A 6063-nucleotide genomic window follows, 5' to 3' on the forward strand; every position below is an offset into this window, starting at 1 on the left:
CATTGCACACTATTTTTATTTTGTTACAATTGAGCATTTGGTGGAGCTGAGATGTTTACCCTTGCCGGCTCTTTCATCAGCACTTATCACTAACACCAGTCCATCTGTTGCTCTTTTCCAGTAATCTCCACTTAAGCAAACATATAGGTAGTTGCCCAAACCCTGCTACTTACACAGGTGGTAGCACTCCAAGATGGGGATCCTGGGTGACAGTGTCACTAATCAATCTTGGAAGCCCACATTAATCCCCCAACAGCAGCATAGAAATGTGTATTATTCAGAGACAGAGTGTGTGGAAGTCAGAGGTCAGTGGTGGGTGGTGTGAGCAGCAGAGAAGACAGACTGGAGGGGAAGCACCCTGTCCCACCTGCCCTGATCCTGCTTGCCACAGTCCCACCTGCAGTTCATCAGCAATTGAGCTCTGCCTTGGCATTGGCCTGCCATGGTAACTAACAGTATAGCTTTGGCTCAATGGCGTGCTGTGTCAGATGGTCACATGTTGTCCTCCACATGGACTTTTATTTCCTAACGTCACAATGCAGCAGAGTTCAGAAGTCCCCTTTTGCTCCTCCCTAACTGTACAAATTCATAGGCCCCCTTTCCCTGTGAGCATCCCTGCCAACCAACAAGTAAAGGCCTTGCTAAGAGACCCAGTGGAGCACAGCTACAAGTGCTCATAGCCTCAGTATGTGTTACACCTGACCAAGAAAATGAACAGTTATTATTTTCCTTTTGCTAAGTAAGTTTCTGAGTTTTGGGGAGGGGGGGAATCTTTAAGACTAAAGACAGACAGTATGTTTATAAACAGAAAATGTTATCACCATGTGAGATTCTGAAGGAATATTATAAAAGGAAGTGGACAAGAGGAATTAAATCTGAAAGGTTTTTTTTAATTTTACATTTATGATGGAGGAAGGTCATTGGCTAATAAAGGAACTGCCTTGGCCCATTTTATTGGTTAGAGCATAGGTAGGTGGAGTAAACAGAACAGAATGCTGGGAGGAAGAGGAAGTGAGCTCAGACTCGACAGCTCTCCTCTCGGGAGCAGACGCCTCAGGGAGACACCATGCTCCCAGCTCCCAGGCAGATGCACGCCATGAAGCTCCGACCCAGGATGGACATAGGCTAGAATCTTCCCGGTAAGACCGGTGCTCACAGATTATTAGAGATGGGTTGATCGGGATATCAGAATTAGCCAGTAAGGGCTAGAGCTAAAGGGCCAAGCAGTGATTAAAATTTCGGGCATAACATATAGCCAGGCGGCTGGGGTGTTGGGGACGCAGCCCTGCCGCTCCTATTACTACACATTTAAATTTATTTATGTGTATGTATGTATGTGCGTATGTATGCATGCATATAGGTCAGAAAACAGCTTGCAAGAGTTAGTTTTCACCTTCTACCTTGTGAATTTTAGGGTTCAAACTCAGGTCACCAGGCTTGTTAGCAACCATCTTTACCATCTCACCATCAGCAGATTGTTCATTGGAGCCAGAATCAGTGAGCTAGTGGAATATTCTTTAGGACAATGACATAATTCTAGTCCAGATTGACAAGACATTTCCTTTAAGATGTATGCTGTTTCCAGGCAGTGGCGTTGCACACCTTCAATCCCAGCACTCAGGAGGCAGAGACAGGCAGATCTCTGTGAGTTAGAGGTCAGCCTGGTTACAAAGTGAGTTCCAGGACAGGCACCAAAGCTACACAGAGAAACCCTGTCTTGGGGGGGGGGGGGAAATGCTGCTAATCGTGCTATAGTATGAAAATGAATGAAAAGACAGCCATTTTAAGTGTGGTTTAAGAAAGTCTGTGTAACTAACTAGTTGACAGGTAAAGTAATTACAGGTTAGCAGTGGCATCTCAAAGCACAGATCCATTTATGTGGGGCAGTGCCTTCCTGGGGAAAACATGACGTCCACAGCACATTCTGGTACACTAGGGGGCGCAAGATGGGAAGGATTTCATAGGTATATAGGGGACCATGCAAGCTGGTGTTGCTCTGAGCCCCTGTTGAATTCATTTCACAGAAAAACACATCATCTATTCAGTGCAGCATTGTGAAAGGTTTGGGCAACTGAAGAAACTCACAAAGGGAAAAATGGGATAAGGTCAGATGCAGAGGTTGCCTGATTCCTCTCCAGTGTGTGTGCCTCACGGTCTATCAGTGACACCAGGGGGACACACTGGGTGCAACTGCATGTCCCTAAAAGCTAGGGTATCTTAGGAGCGTTCCTATGTACAGCAGCAGGACCATGAGCCCAAAAGTAAAGATTATCGCTAAACATTCAGACATAGAATGGAGTCCAACAGCCTTAAGTTACTCCACACTGAATTCTTATTTAATTGGTAATTAGTCTTATAATGACATTGTTTCTCATCTCTAATCTCCTTTATCATAGCACACCCAATAGATACTGAGTAAATATTATCCTTACCCACTGTAACTATCTATCTTCTTTTCTTCATCGTCCTCCTTCTTGAGTGCACACTTCACATCCCCACCAACCCCAGCTGTTTGTTATTTGGGACAGGATCTTGCTGTGTAGCCCATGCTGTATGTATCTAACTTGGATTACAAGATAACACCTTATAGCCTATCTTCCATAACCTTATTGCACATACAAGAGCAAGTGACCAAGAGTACAGGAGGCACAGCTGAACCTTCCCCCCGCCCCAAGTCAGAAGCAGAAGTCCCATTAAGAATCTACCCAGAGGCTGGAGAGATAAGGCCACAGTTAAAAACACTTGCTGCTCTTGCAGAGGACCCAGGTTTGGTTCTGGGCACCAATATAGTGGATCACAACAGTCTGTAACTCCAGATCCAAGAGCCCTCTTCTGGCCTCTGCTGAAACTATGTGCATGTGGTACACAGACACATACAAGTAAAATACCCATACACATAAAATAAAAATAAGTAAATCCCTTTTTTAATCTGTTCCAATAAAGCTTGGTGGCACATGCCTTAATTCCAGCACTGAAGCAGGGAGATTTGAAGGCCTAGGATACATGCATGTGTATGCACACGTGTGCGAGCACGCACGCACACACACACACACAGAGAAGATGGGAAGAATTTCGTAGATATATAGGGGACAAGAGAGACCAGGGATTTCACAATGGCCTTCTAACACGGAACAGGATCGGGTGACCCAACTGGGGGCTCCAGTGGAGATATGGGTCTTTGTCACTTCTCTGCACAGTGGGAACAGAGTCAATATGAGTAAGTGGCCAAGGAACAGGAGTGTGGAGGAGGGTTAGAGGTCCATACAAGGAAGGCAAGGGTGGCTTCCTGTGGGCTGAGCTCAGAGGGAATCATCAATGACACGGTGGCAGTCTGCTGACCTCACTAGTTTCAGGGGACCATCTTGTTGAAAGCTATGGCTAGGCTTAATAAAGACAAGCTCTATTACGAAACAGTCCACATCTGCATCAAAGAGTCAGCTTAGGGCCCAAGCCCAATGATTGGCTGACTGGTCACGTTTGCCCTCTTCCCACACCAGCAGCTTTCTCTAGGTACCCTTGTAGGAGACCTTGTATAGCTATATCTCCAGATGAACAAGCAGGCAACAGTATTCTTCTTGCTCATTTTAGGGATTGTTGTTCTAAGTCTGCTCACAATTCCATACACATGCATGGTTTTGAAGGTAGAATTACCTACTAAAAACTTTCAAGACCTCTATCCCCTACTTCGGTCTTCATTAGCATTCTCTCACACCCACCCTCTCCCTCTCTTCATCTCTCCCTCTCTCCTCTCTCCTTTCTCTGTAGACTTAACTGGTTCTCTATGGTTTGTCCATCCATCTGCACCAGTTGTCTGTTCACATTACCATCTCTGTTTCAGTAAAAGGCTCTTGAGGGGATGCAGCACTTGCCCACATTGACCAAAACCAGAATCCAAGTATGTTCCCTGAAAACAGTAAGTACTGTGCCTCATTCACATTTCCTTGAGCAATCAATACTTCCGGACTTCCATGGTGTTGTATTTCCTCTGTCCAACACTTTATTCCCCAAACATATCTCAAAGGTATCCTAGACACTGCTTAGAGAGACATTCTTTCCTGACATGAACTTCTTCACTCCCATATCAGAATCCCTATTTTTTTCTTATGGTTCCAGTACTGTCCCTTCTCATGTGCCCTTGCTGAACTGACAAGATTCTAAGTCAACCACAACTTCTGCTTTTATTGGCTTTCCATCTCTAATGCTCAAAATTCCCTGACTTCTAGCAGAGATTGCATTTTTAGCTTTAAATTTTCCAAGGATAAAGACTATAAAGTTGGATGTTACTATACAATGTGCTTTTCAAAATAAGTGGTACTGTTTCCAGTGGCATGCAGAATCTACTACTGATGGCATGCTTCTGGAGAGACCAGAGTGCTTAGCCTCAGCTAAACATGTGCCTTTCCTGACTATAGCATCCAGGCAGTTGCTTGTGTAGCCTTATCATTGAGAAACTAGAAATCATAAAATGGGATTGGGAAAAATAACAGTGTGGAGACCCCTACACCCCCACCCACCCACCAGTCCTAACAGAACAATCCAGAAGCCCCCAAATAGACAAGAAAGTCTAGGACCAGGCTCAGGAAGTGTACCAACATACAGGAGATGGGTCTAGCCAAATGGCCCAAAGCCCTGTGCTCCAGCCACCTCTGCTGACCTGTCACCACAAGACACGCTCCCTTGAGCCTGAGTCACTCTTAGTTGGCCCTCCAAGCAGTGATGTTTCTCCTGTCCAGGCCCAGAGGAACCCTGGGCTCCTAGCCACCTTCCTAGGACAGCACCATTATACTGACCCAGCCTGAGCATCAAATGGAATGGAGCACAGCTAGACAGCCTGAAGTGTCAGATCTGTTCTTCACAAACTCTTAAGAAGCCATGGATTCTCTGAACAGGACAAAAATTCAAACCCAAGCAATTGTAAATATGAAGGGATGTTTTGAACAAGTTTTCAGACTAGGAGGAAATTCCTAAAATTCTTATGTGGTAAATCCAAGCCTTTACACTGACTTCACTGGTACTGAGCATTTTGTTAGGTAGAGATGGCACCAAAGGAGAGGCTGGGAGTAAGTGTGGCCTGCAACCTGATATCCATAAAGTTCTACCTTGCCCTGGCACCTATCTTACCCCTACGAAGCCCCACTCCAGGTCTTCCTGTATCAGTGCAAATTGGTCTACAAACCCTAAAAGAGACCCCACATCCTCACGAGAAATGCCTACTGGAGAGCTGGGCAGAGAGTGTACTGGACACACACACTTTGAAAGCCATTCATCACTGCTATCCTGAGTCTCCCTAGGCCATCATGTCCCACCTGCCCTTGCCCTTTCATCAGAAGTACCTATGGTTACCTTTCAGTTTGAGATTAATTTCACAGTGGCAGAAAATTTACAGTATAGAGGTAGATACAAAAAAAAACAGCTTTTGACACCCCCAGTGAATATATATATATGTGTGTGTGTGTGTGTGTGTGTGTGTGTGTGTGTGTGTGTGTGTGCGTGTGAACACGTTGATGTTCGGTACACACATTCCTGCATGTGTTTGCACATACTCCTGCATGTACTCAAACATGCTTGCTCTTGTCTGCCCACATTTACATGTACATACAATTTTATTGTAAGCTATTTGATAGTTGCAGGTTTTGTGTACTATTGTGTGTTTTCTAGAGGTAATCTTGAGGTCAGCCACAGACTAGTTTCATCCCATGATTGTGTTCCAGTTTGCACAGCCAGGTATGTCTGGATCAAGTCTAGTATGGAACTTGTGCTGCATAAAGTACCTCTTTGGTGAATTTGGATCTGGAACATTTCCATAACTTGCCTGTTTTATGACATTGACTATTTTAGACAAAGGCCTGATTTTTGTTCATGAATATCTTCCTTTGGTGAACACAGAGATTCAGCTCCTTTTACTGGTGATATTTTTTTTCTAAGCACATTTACTAATACATGAATGGTGGTGTAATCCTAGAGGGACTAGTTGAGTTTGGATTCTGTTTTCTTTAAGCTAGTTGCTGGGCTTCAACTTTAATGTGGTGAATTCTCACAGGTGTTAGCAGTTAACTTAGACCA

This window comes from Microtus pennsylvanicus, chromosome 12 (genome assembly GCF_037038515.1).
Source record: "Microtus pennsylvanicus isolate mMicPen1 chromosome 12, mMicPen1.hap1, whole genome shotgun sequence".
In the NCBI taxonomy this organism is placed as follows: Eukaryota; Metazoa; Chordata; class Mammalia; order Rodentia; family Cricetidae; genus Microtus; species Microtus pennsylvanicus.